The sequence below is a fragment of the Lynx canadensis genome, chromosome C1, assembly GCF_007474595.2.
Source record: "Lynx canadensis isolate LIC74 chromosome C1, mLynCan4.pri.v2, whole genome shotgun sequence".
NCBI classification, from domain to species: Eukaryota; Metazoa; Chordata; class Mammalia; order Carnivora; family Felidae; genus Lynx; species Lynx canadensis.
This window is the reverse complement of record NC_044310.1, coordinates 170,200,169-170,213,226: the sequence shown is the minus strand read 5'-3', so window position 1 is coordinate 170,213,226 and position 13,058 is coordinate 170,200,169.

The window sequence follows — 13,058 nt, the reverse complement described above, 5'->3', positions numbered from 1 at the left end:
CAGTGAAACATTGATATGTTTCTCTAATACTAAAGAGGTAAACATACAATGGAAGGGAACCTTAGTACCATTAGCCTGCAATGTTATCTTTTAGCCATATGTAGGTGGTAAAAGGAGAATACTGCCCTTGGAGTTGATGATATTAAATGGATTGGGTCAGGAGTCTGAAAGCCCTGGGTTCAAATCTAACTCTATTACTAATCAGCTCTTTGCTATTGGGCTGACCTAAAACTTACTGTGTTTTAGTGAGAATTAAATAAGAGAATGTATTTCAAGTACTTAGCATTGAGCTTAGCATACAGGAAAAAAAAACTTTTTAGATTGGCATGCAGAAAAAAAAATGTTTTAGGATGTGGAATAGACAATTGTTTGGGACTCCATTAATTAAGTTGACTCCACCAAGTGTTACTGGGGGTTACTTTGCCTCCATAAGATTAAAATACCTTTCCAGTTAGTGTGAAAAATCCAGTGCTTTCCCACCAATGACCATGAATACCTGAGAAGCATTTGGTCATGGCTGCCTATGGCCCCAGTCTCCTGCTTCTGCCAAATTATTTGTTAAGGGATTCCTCACTTTCCCATGAATTTGTCCATGTTCCATGCCACTTCGATTCTGATATGTCACTCAGAGATTTTCTTTAACTTCCATGTACACTCAAAAATTACTCATAAAAGATATATGTGTCTGCATAGAAAACCTGAGTTTCAGGGAGAGGGATTTACATTATAGACACATTAAGTTACAAATTAAATGTTGAATATTTCTGATTTTGAAAATGCCTTGGCCATTTATGAAAAGTGGGCTTTAGTTAAAATGATGGTGAATAATAATACCTAAACCACCAGGTTGTTATGAGGGTTAAATGAGATAAACCATAACAGAACACTTAAAACAATGCCTGGCAAGAAGTGGTGAGCTGCTTTTACTCTCCCTCTCACTATTACTGTTATCTGGCCTGCCATCATGTGACTTGGTCCTCCTCTGTCTTTGTCCCTTCTCTTTCTCCTGTCAACCACATTCTTGTTTGTTGTCTTGGCAGCTGCTGCCCTTGAGCTCTGGCATTCATCCAAGGTATTTATGAAAACATTTCCCAAACAGAGACAGTTCCCTTTCTAAGAATTCTGCTGCCAGCTGTTAAGATAAAACTTTTTTTTTTTGTCTTTGTTTCTTTACCCTACTAGTTACATATTTCAAGCTTATAAATTTATTTAAGAAGGCAAGTTCCAGGGGTGCCTGGGTGGCTCAGTCTGCTGAGCATCTGATTCTTGACTTCAGCTCAGGTCATGATCCTAGGGTCATTTTCAAGTCCCTAGTGGAGCCTGCTTAAGATTCTCTCCCTCTCATAGCACCTGGGTAGCTCAGTCTGTAGGGCGTCTGACTTCAGCTCAGGTCATGTTCTCGAGGTTGGTGGGTTCAAGCCCTGCGTTGGGCTCTGTGCTGAAAGCTCAGAGCCTGGAGCCTGCTTCAGATTCTGTGTCTCCCTCTGTCTCCCCCTCCTCCACTCGTGCTCTGTCTTGCTCTGTCTCTTAAAAATAAATGTTAAAAAAAAAAAGATTCTCTCCCTGTCTCTGTCTCCCTCTGCCCATCTCCCCTCACATGTTCTCTCTCTCTCTTTCTGTCAAAAAAAAAAAAAAAAAAAAAAGGCAAGTTCCAGATATATCCCAGATTCAGATCACATTCATCTTCCTGTCCTAAATGATCTATACCTACTAACTACACAGTTTACTTGTTGACCAAAGAGTGTGTTTCTTATCTTTGTTACAGGAACATATACTCCTTGATGGCAAGGCTGTGTCTAACACATTTTGGTTTGACACAGAGACTTGAATGCAGATGGATGTAATAAATAATAACTGACTGAGTGACTTTCTCCCTTTGCCCACCATCATGGTATGTGCGGTTGACAGCTTTCCTTGTCTTGTCTCCTGTATGACCTTCAGGATCAGGTGATTTCTGGCCAAGAAACAAAAGCAGAGTCATTTTCATTCCTCAATGAATTCACAGGAAAACTCATGATAAACCATGTACAGCTCCAAGAGGAGACATTGGAGAAAAACCAAGCCATGTCCATCAAGAGTCACACATCTGATGTCTCACATTGATGCTGTTATCAAGGTCACTAGTATTTTCCCCTATCAAGCTGAAAAACTGCCACTATTGGGACTATTGGGCACATTTTATTGGGAAAATAATTTTTTCCTTATACTTCTGCACTAAGAGATTGGTTCAGTAATAAATATGGAAGAATTTTCGTTTGAAAAAAATAGCTGATTAAATAAATAGACTGTACAATACATATATTTAGTGCCAAGGAAGCAAAGTATTTTTTTTTTTTTTTAAAGAATTTTAAAGAGCCAGCAATCTTGTTAAGGTAGTGTGGAAAGTTGTAATGCATTCGCTCCCTCACAGAGGGATGGGAGAGGTGATAATGGTTACACGAGAGACAACCTGTCTGCCCCAGCTGAGCCCACCGGGCAGAGGAGCATTCTGGGAACGCCTCACCACAGCTCGCTGCGTGGCTCCCAGCAACGCAAGTGCTGAAGACACCTGCTGTGGGAGCAGGTGGTGTGGAAGGTTTGCCAGTGGGGGGGGGGGGGGGGAGGGTGTGTGTGTGTGCGTGCGTGCACGAGTCCGCCTGTGTGGGTGTGCGTGTGGATGTGCTTATCTGTACCGGATATGCACTGCGCAGCCACAGGGGGCTGGACGTGTGTTGAGGAGGCGTGGTGGGGGGCGGGGCTTCTCATCCTTGTGTCTAGCTGGGCCATTGTCGACAGCTTTGGATGCATTTGGCTTCCTAAATGATCTTAGAGGTATTCCACTAGCCTCGGGCATAATACGGTTTAGGACATTTTGTATGAAAGAGGACGTTTATGTAAGTCTCAGAACTCAAAAATCAATTTTCACCATCTGCAGAACCCACGGATTTGACATCTGTTCTGCCTTTCCTGATGTGGCCTGATAACTGAGCTGGTCCTGTGTTTCACCTCTCTTGGAAGGAAGGAGGAAAATGAACGATATTTATTAGCTTAATAAGCTATAACTTGTTAGTGGCTGTGGAAGACCAACATCTCTGGGCTACGGCAAGGACAGCTTCACTCCCTGAGCCCTTAGCCCTGCCTCTGCTGAGGTCTTTGGCTCCGTTATTTACACGGGAGCTAAGACAACTGTTCCCTTTAGAACTGGCTAGAAAAAACTGTGCGAATGAGGGGCAAGTGATTGGTGTGGTGATTAGTCAAACAGAAGTAGAGTTATAAACAGTGCTAATGAAGTGGACAAAGAGAGAAGAAGGAAGGAAGGAAGGAAGGAAGGAAGGAAGGAAGGAAGGGAAGAAAAGGAAGAACAGGAAGGAAAGAAGAGAAAGCAGTGGGTTGTGTGGGAGATTCTAGCCTACTAGGGATTTATTCACTGTTAACCACAGAGGGAGTAGGGCTTGGGAATGAAGAGGGTCACTTTCTTGTTATGGCATTGATTCTCCAAGGGAAGTTGTGGAATATTATTTTCTGAAGGTCTTTAGATTTTGGAAACTTTCAGGCTTTATTTCCGAGATCTATGTTTTGTTATCTCTGACAAGACGGTGTGGTTTCTAGTCTCCTGGCTACAGCACACGAAAGATTTTCTCCCAACCCCCCTAACCACTCCCTGCTCAGGTGGTTTGGCCTAACAGAGGCAGCTGTTTGCCCTACTTGCTTCTGAAGCATTGCTAAGAGTGCTTGGATAGCTGTGGAAACAAACCTTTTAGATACAATAACATAAAAATCATTTATCCAATCTTTTTAATGTCATGGCATAAAGTGGCTAAATTCCCCCTCCCTCTGCTTGCACACATGCACACGCACATGTACGCACGCGCACACACACACATACATTTAATCCCATCCTCCTGGGAAAATTTTACCCTCTGTTACGTTTCTGGCTTATCCTTTCCAACTTGTTCCTAAGGAGACACAGTGATATATGCAGATATATGCAAGTATTTCTTGCCACAAAATGGAGTAGCTCTAGGTATATTTTTTTGCAGTTTTTTTCATTTCATACATTTTATACATCATGGATTTGTTTTCAAGTCGCAGTGTGCAAGTCTGCTTCTTTCTTTCCAGTGCTATACAGAGTCCCTTTCACATAGGTACCATCATTTATTGAATCAGGCCCCAATTTATATTGTTTCCAACTTTCTGTTATAAGCTATCCAGCAACAAATGTCTTTTTAAAAGCAAGTTTTAATTTTAGAGCATTTATCTATATTTCTATATTTTATGAATGAGTTTAGTTGTGCAAAGCTATCATTCTTGAAAGCTGATCAAGAATCATGAAGACCAAAATTCTGCATTTCCTCCTGAAAAATGTGGGATGGATTAGACAGAGTGAGATAGTGATACCAATAAGTCTGGTATATGTAATTAACTTGCTGTAGCCATATGTCTTGGTCTGCTTAGGGCTATAGAAAAGTAAGGATCTTTTATTATACTCTTATCAGTCTTAAGATCATTTGAACACAGTCCTGCTTCAAGGTAGGATAAAGAAGGAGATAATATGTAAGATTACAATCAGTGTGATATTCTAGTCTATTCTAATTTGTTGAATACTTGGAATAATCTAATTATGTAGTAGTATTCTCTAATAATGATATATTGCTTTGTACCTCAAGTCTAAGTCAGTTGGACCTGACTTCTGTAAGCCAGTGTTTCTGAGCCACTTCCCCCAGAGATTGCCCTGTTTAGAAATCTATTTAAGATAAGTTTACTTAATAAAAATTTATCCATCCACCGTGTACTAAGAACCTATTTATAAAAGAAAAATACAAAATATATATTTCACAAAATTTCTGCCCTTCAGAATCTTACTGTTGTAAGCAATCAGAAAATTTTCATATTAATGGACACATATGAAAGGTTGAATGAATAAATATAAATGACAATTCTAGAAATTTCATAGAACACCATGTGATAAAATGCTAAGTCAAGCAGTGCGTTTAATGAAGAAATGAAGAAATCGAGCCAACTTAACCTTGAAATTTCATTATTAAAATGATTTGTTTAACATTGTCAAAACTACAACTTACAAATTTATACTGTTTTTATGCATTGTCTTATTTCACCCTCAAAATTGATGTAGAGTGAGAAAGGACTGCTAGGCTCATTTTATGGATGAGGACACTGAGGGTCAGAGAAGTTCATCAACTTACACAAGGTCAAGGTATTAGTATGAGATGGAACCAGGACTAAAACCTAATAAGCCTTGCTAGAGTTTATATTCAGTGGGGTTGTTATAATGAATAACTTCTCAATGTTGCTATTCTTTTCTAGAACAATCAGTAAAGATTCTTCTTCACAGTCACTCATTCATCTACTAGGTGACTGGTTCTGTTGTAGGCACTAGAACAAAATTGTCAAATTACCATCTTCATTGAGCTTACATTCTAGACAATAAAACAAATACATATATAATATTGTTTATTACAGGGTGCTAAGAGCTATGGAGAAAAATAAAGCAGTAGAAGAGGAAGGATAAAGAGGGCCACGGGGTTGAGCATTTGCTTTTTTATTTATTTATTTTATTTATTTATTGAGCATCTGCTTTTTTATTAATTTTTTTTCCAACGTTTATTTATTTTTAGGACAGAGAGAGACAGAGCATGAACGGGGGAGGGGCAGAGAGAGAGGGAGACACAGAATCGGAAACAGGCTCCAGGCTCTGAGCCATCAGCCCAGAGCCCGACGTGGGGCTCGAACTCACGGACCGCGAGATCGTGACCTGGCTGAAGTCGGACGCTTAACCGACTGCGCCACCCAGGCGCCCCGAGCATCTGCTTTTTTAAATAGGGTTGTCAGGGAAGTCTTCATTAAGAAGGTAACATTTCAGGTTAGAGAGCTTCAGACAGAGAAATCCACAAATCAGGAATTTCCATTCCCAGCATGTTCAAGAACAGCAAGGACATATATGTGGTAGAGTGGAGTGACTATGGGTAAGAGTAGTAGGAGATTAAGTCAGAAAGGAAAGGGAAAGGCAGATCCTATAGAGTCTGGTTGGCCACTATCAAGACTTTGATGTCTGCTCTAAGTGAAAATGCAGACCATGAAAGAGTAGCATGATCTGACTTCTATTTTGAAAGTATCATTCTGACTGTGGGTGTTGAACTTAGACAGTAAGGAGCTGAGAGTGGAAGCAGGGAGATGAGTCATGAGGCTCTGTGAATAATCTAGGCCTGTATGACTGTGCTAACAGTTGAGGTGATGAAAGATGGTCAGATTCCTTATATATTTTGAAGGTAGAGCCAAAAGAAAGAATGGCCCCAAGCGTTTTGGCCTACATTAATTGGAAGAATGGAACTGCCATTAACTGAGATCAGAAAGATTGCAAGTGGGACAAGTTTTTAATTTCTTATTATTTTATTTTTTGTGAGCAGTGGAGGTGGCGAAAGATCAGAAGCACGGTTTGGGACGTGACACATTTGGAATGTTTATTAGCTATCCAAGTGGAAGTGTTGAGTAGGAAGTTGAGTAGAGTTCAGGGCCAAACCTGGGCTAAGAGTCATCATTTTCTAGATAGAACAGAAAAAGCTATGAGATTGGATGAGATCACCAAGGGAGTGAATACAGGGAAAAGAAGAGGATCAGAGACTGAGCACTGAGCGCTGAGGCTCTCCAACATTAAGAAATGAGGGAGAGGAGTATTTCAAAGATCATCTTTTAGGTGGACAATATGCCAGGACTCTCCTACACGTCCAAATAGTCTGCCACCACTACCACCACCACCATCATTGTTACTTCCATGACCACATGGCTGTTATATAATGCTGGTTATGTCACTAGACCTGCCATAATAGTGCTTTGCGGAGCAAGTTTCCATGTGACCTCTTTGCATATCCATGAAAGTGGTGAATTTGCTGAGTGGAGAAATTCCTTAGCTGACTTTTATATGACAAGGGGTACCTCTTATTCTACTACTATAGAATATTGGTCCCAAAAGTGTTTTGCTCTGGATTAACATGCCTTGATCAAAGAAGGTATGTAAGGTAATTCCAGAGAAAAAAAAGAATCTGTTCTCATTTAGGTTACAAATACTAACCACGTACTATGGGAATAGCACACTGCAAAGTATGGTGGAATGTACAAAAGTGTTATGATGTGGTGCTCAACTTTGAGGCGTCACAAATTGTTACATGCCTCTATCACAAGGGGTAGTCTGATTAAGTGATGTGGTTGTGAATAAGTCATGCATGCTTCCAGGGTTCGGGAAGAGTTCATGAAGGCCATGCTTATACAACAGCCTTCCTGGAGCAGAGAGTATATATTGAAAGACAACTCTGTTGATTTGGAAAGAGGAGTGGGTAAGGTCTATGTAAGGGGCATGAGAGACCAGGACCAAGGGAGCTTTGGGGTGGTGGTGGTTGGGGATGGGAGCATGCCCCAAACAGTGGGAGAATGTCAGGGTCTGGCCATTGTGGGCCAAGTCTCTAAAGGGTTTTGACTAAAACTTCAAAAGGTAAGTCTCAGCTCTCACCATTTACACTGGTTTAAAGAGGCATGGGCTTGGGGAAGCCTGGACATCAGAGTTCTGGGTACCTTCCCATACTGGAGATGAAGGTTGAGCAGCCCCTCCGACCTTCTGGTCCTTCCTAAATCTCAGGACATGAAGGGCACAGGGGTGACTTCCAAGGAATGCTTTCTTTATTCCCTTTGCCTCCCACAAGTGTTAGATTTAACTTCACTAGGAAAATGTGATGTGAAAAAATTTTAAAACATGATCTTTTTGTATCAAAACATTTTTAAACAACATAGTAAAGTTGCTATACTAAATGAAAATGACATGTATTCTTTTGTTCATTTTTTCATTCACTCTCTGCTCCCACAATCCACATTCATTGAACATGTATAGAAGACATTGTGCTGAGAACAGAAAATGGGTGGAAAGTAATTTTGGCCTTCTGTGGCAGTTCCTGACTATGCTCACAGCATACTATGCTATAGTTGGAATATTTTTGGTAGAAAACAATCATTAGGGTATGTACCCCATCACATGCACTCTTCATAACCTCAAACAGTGGGTTCAGTTTAATTTTGCACCTGTGTGCCTCAAAGGAGAAAGTAATGACCAAGCATTTTGTTAAAAAAGCCAAACTGTTCTTTTTCTTTCAATCACCATGTGCTCACCATGAAGGTTAACAGCCTACAGAAAAACCTAGTGCTAAAGTTATTGAGTTTTATAATTTTATTCCAATAACAAGTGATGGTTTTCACTAAGCAGGAAGGAGGCATGTGGCATTTGGTAGGATAGGTCATTTCAAGACTTCTAGTCAAAGGATTTTTATTTCATTATTAACAACATCAGATTTTCTCTGAAAGCATTCTTTTGGAAAGACCATGTTGAACCTCAGAATGTATTTTAAGTGCCTTAATTGCCATAATAAAAAAAGATAAACACTGTGCCTGTTTTCATAAATTTCAATGTTCATTTTATGTTTTTGCTGCCCAACCAAGTCTAAAGGGAAAAAATGAGCACTAGAACTTTTGGTATAGTTCATCTAAAATTTGTTTTGGTGTTTTGCTTTCTTAACAGGGCTATAGTTACCATTTAGGACTGGGCAAATGCAGCAACACTGACCTTGGCAAAAACTTTTTTTTAAGAAGTTGAAAATTTTGGAACATTTTCAAAACATTACACTAAGGAATCTTTAATTGGTAGCAGTAAGGTTGTGTTTAAGCTTAGCCATTTGATATTTTATGTTTATCTGAAAAAAACTGCCTAGTGTGTGGCTGCCAAAGAGCATTAAATGCACACAATAAGTTAAATTTGTGATTCAGTATGCCATCTTGAAACAAAATGGCAACCTGGGAGAATTTTCAAGTCAATGTAACATTTTATGGGTTTCTGAAAATATTTAATGTGAGTTATTATAGAGTCTATTTTATTTTTATTGTTTATTTATTTTAAAATGTTTTATCTTTTTTTTTTTTTTTTTTTTTTTTTTTTTGAGGTCGAGAGAGGGCCAAGTGAACAAGAGGCAGAGAGAGAGAAGCGGGGCTCACCCGAAGCAGGGCTCACATTTTACCTGAAGCAGGGCATGAGCTCATCTCAGGTGGGCCTCTAGCTCACGAACCATGAGATCATGACCTGAGCCGAAGTTAGATGCTTAATGACTGAGCCACCCATATGCCCCTAGAGTCTTCTGTTTTAGACTGGTGTACTAATCAAACTGTAATGGAAAGTCTAAGTCTAAAGCCTTTCTACTTAGTTTATTTTAAATCAAATGGATTTAAAATTTGTTGGTGGATATTCATAAATTGGAAGAGCTTAAATTAAACATTAAAAATCCTCTTTAGAATAGAATGGAACGCCTTTCTAAAGAGTTGTGTTTTGCTCATGTTTAATCCAATTTCAAAGCCTCCTGTCTTCTTATCAAGCTGTGCTGCACAGATACAGGCCATAGGCAGATCTTGGCTATAGTTGATGGCATTATCACAAGTGTAGACTATCATGGCTTTCCTAGAGGCCCTAATAATGAGACACTGAATCTAATTCTAACCTTATGGTACCTCATTTGTCAAATCAGGGCAATCTAATCAGAGTTGGAAAGAGAGAAAGATGTGTTGATAAATCTCTGATGAAACTCGCTCAGAAGGTCCTTCCCTCTCCCTGCTCCTGCAAGCTGATTCTGAACCTTAAATGGTTTCTCTGCATGTCTTAATGATCTGTTTTTTCTCTTTCCTCTTTCTCCCCTAAATTATTGTTATCAATAGAACAATTAATATGCACTTCTGATCCAGTAGAGTGATTTAAGTTACATAAATATAATTGAGTTTTCTTATAATTAAAAAGGATTAAAAAGCCCCAACAACCAGATAAGTCAAAATTCTATTGTATTCAATCTGGTTTTTTGTTTTTATTTAGTCAAATTTGTTTGTTAATATATAGATTCAATCATAAGGATGGGTAAATAGTTTCTGTTTTCTAAGTGCTTAAAATAATATTGATCTAAAAATACAATTGAGTATGTAGATATAAGTATATGTGTGTATGTATAGTGAGAGAAGGAGATAGAGGAGGGGAGAAGGAGAGGAAGGAAGGGAGAGAGAGGGGAGAGAAAGGGAGAGGGATGAAGAGGTAGAGAGAGAGAGAGATTGAACCTTTGGTTTGGTGAGGGAGTAGCGTTTGAAGGTCACAGGTGAAGTTATGCATCATTCTATGGAATATTTGCAAATGTAAATAATTTCTAGGCCATGTCTGCTCTTGAGTACACAGATACATTTTGAAGTTTTTAATTTCATTTTTCTTCTCTGTTCCTCTGTATTTTCCTCTTTATTAGTTTGAAAGTTACACTTGTAGTGGTTACCTTAGATACTTTGAAGGACAAATTTAACCCAATACAATCTAATGTTAATAATTAGGCAATCAAATAATCCTTCCAAACAATAAAGGATTTTAAAATGCCTTAGCATTGATCGCCACACCTTTTGGAATAACATACTATTGTTATCCAGTAAATAGATACCTATGTGTGGACATTCTTTAAAAAAAAAAGAAAAGAAAAGAAATTGGTACAGATCGGTTGAGGTTCAACAGATGTAATTTTTTATAAACAATTTATAAACTAGCTAATAATGGAAGTGTACAAGAATTTTTAGCCCTAAGGCATCCATATTTTGTAACCATTCCATCATGTGAGAACATATTTATGTCCTGACTCGAGTCTTGGCTCACAGGCTCCTGTGAACATACTCAGAATTCATTACTTTTATCAGTGAAGAGTTGCAAATAAAACAAACAGGAGAATCGTGGTGACAGCACATGATAAACCTGGTAGGATACATGGCAGATAATAAGCAGATTCACACAGAAGCTTCCTGGTTTTCATAGATATTGCCTCAGAAACGTATATTATTTAATGGCTTTAGCTACAGTACATATCAGGTTACTGAATAGCACTCATACCTTAAAAAGGTACAACACAATTTTGACCTTATGGAAACATACAATATGCTAAAAGCACCTTCAGTCCTAGGTTTTCTGGCGGGGGGGTGGGGGTGGGTGGGTGGTTATTTAGCACACCATCTGTTCCATCTTATATTTATGTAATGCTTAATCTCCAGGGCATTTTTGTTTATAGATAGGCGAAGAACAGGCAATATGAGAGAAAAATTGGTGGGACGGTCACGGCAAACAAGAGAAAAATGAAAATGGTAAGAATTGAAAGATTGGTAAACAGTATATCATCTGTGACTTATTTATTCTTTGTAATCCTATTTATAAATCAATTATAATATTATTTAAAAAACAATAATATTAATAAAAGTAGTACTTTGGCATCAAAACATCTCTTCGGAATTGTGTCCTTTTTGGTGGTATATCACTGAGGCACCACACAGAGGTCCCATTACTGTCCATATTACAGGGGAACTAGATTCCAGTGGCATAAAGTTGTCCCTGAGGCCAATGGAGTGAAATTAGACTTCAAGTAAATCTTGAAGGAGTCCAATAAGCAAACCCCTCCCTTATCACTTCAAATTAGGAATCCAGTTGGAAAATAAGTTACAGCAGAGAAACTAATGAATGTTATTACTAACACAGTTGATAGGGGAATGTGGCTTTAGGTGTATGGCTAACAGGGCTTGCTAATTTTTGACTCCAGGATTAATAAGAATTAAATACCCAGTCACAGGAATGCTGGACCCCCTCAGGCTTTCCCTCCAGTGGCTGAGCCCCCTGGGGCCACCTGGAGAAGAGTGGAAGAGCTTCCCAGGAGAAGGGAAAAGCCTGAAGCACTCTTTGTTCAAATTCATAGGTCAGGAAAATGGCTCCTCCGCTCAGGTTCCTCCCATGATTTTCCATCCTGGGGAGACAAGTGGACATCTCCTCCTCTCTGACAAAATATCTTCTTGTTTCCCTACTAGCATTAAGTTTGTCCCCAGCATCCTACCAACCTGTTCCTTTGCTCTTTCCTTTGCTCTCTTTCCCTTCCTGGGATGAAGGGGGTAGTTTCACACTGTACTGATCATGGTTAGCCAACAAACATTTTTTCCTGCATTTTATCCTCATAACTTAGTTCAATTATGTATCACAGTCTTGGAGATATAACATTAACAGTATACCCATTTAAGATGTGAAAATGGGAACATGTATTTTACCTATTTTGAGATCTATATATGAAATGACACAAATCGTAATGATCTATATTCAAGAAAGAAAAATTCTCTTTGTACATTGGTTGAAAACATGGAATGTGTGAGTGCCTAAGGAACATTACATTTGTTAAAACTATAGAATAAGTTTATTTATATACAGAACCTAGAAATTTGTTTTCCTAGTAGCAATAGCTAGATAGAAGCAATTGATTGGCTATCTATTTGGGTAATTTTTTCTTTTCTAAATCTGCTTGAATTCTGTTTGATGTAAAGTAGTTTCTTGGTTGCCTTGGTTCCTTTGTTATAATCTAACATGAATTGAGTGTTACAATTTTACAGTTTTCTGTTTGATTCTTCTTAAATACTTCAGGGAAAACCATAGCCGGTTGTTGACCACATTCTTCAAAGAAAAACAAGTTCTGAGCCAAAATACATAGCAGATGTAAAGCGCTGCTAAGTTCCCCACCTAATCCTTCACTAGAAATGATATTTGTAACACTAGGCAGCACACTGAGTTATTGATGCAGTGCTGAGTGACAGAGAGTTCCTTGTGGCCTGTGCAAACCTGGCAATTAGGGTCTTACAGATACTTCTGTTAACATTTTTTTACATCTAGATGAGAAAATGCAATTTCCTGCAAAGAAAAACATGTCCATGGATGATGTGGGGAAAGAAAAAGAAACAGAAAATATGGACCTATAATTTGGTAAAATGAAACATTAAATGTTACCTGCAGGACAAATAATGTACACACTTAGAGTATTATTATATGCAAAGTGACTAAATAAATACATACACCAACATGAAAATATGTGTCAGTGAAATGTAAGCAGTTTTTCAAAAGCTGTTTGTATGCATTATCAAAAATGACAAATTGATCATTTTCTATCTGCCCATTCTTTCTAAACCTCACCTCCCAGGGCCTTTGTCTTCCACGT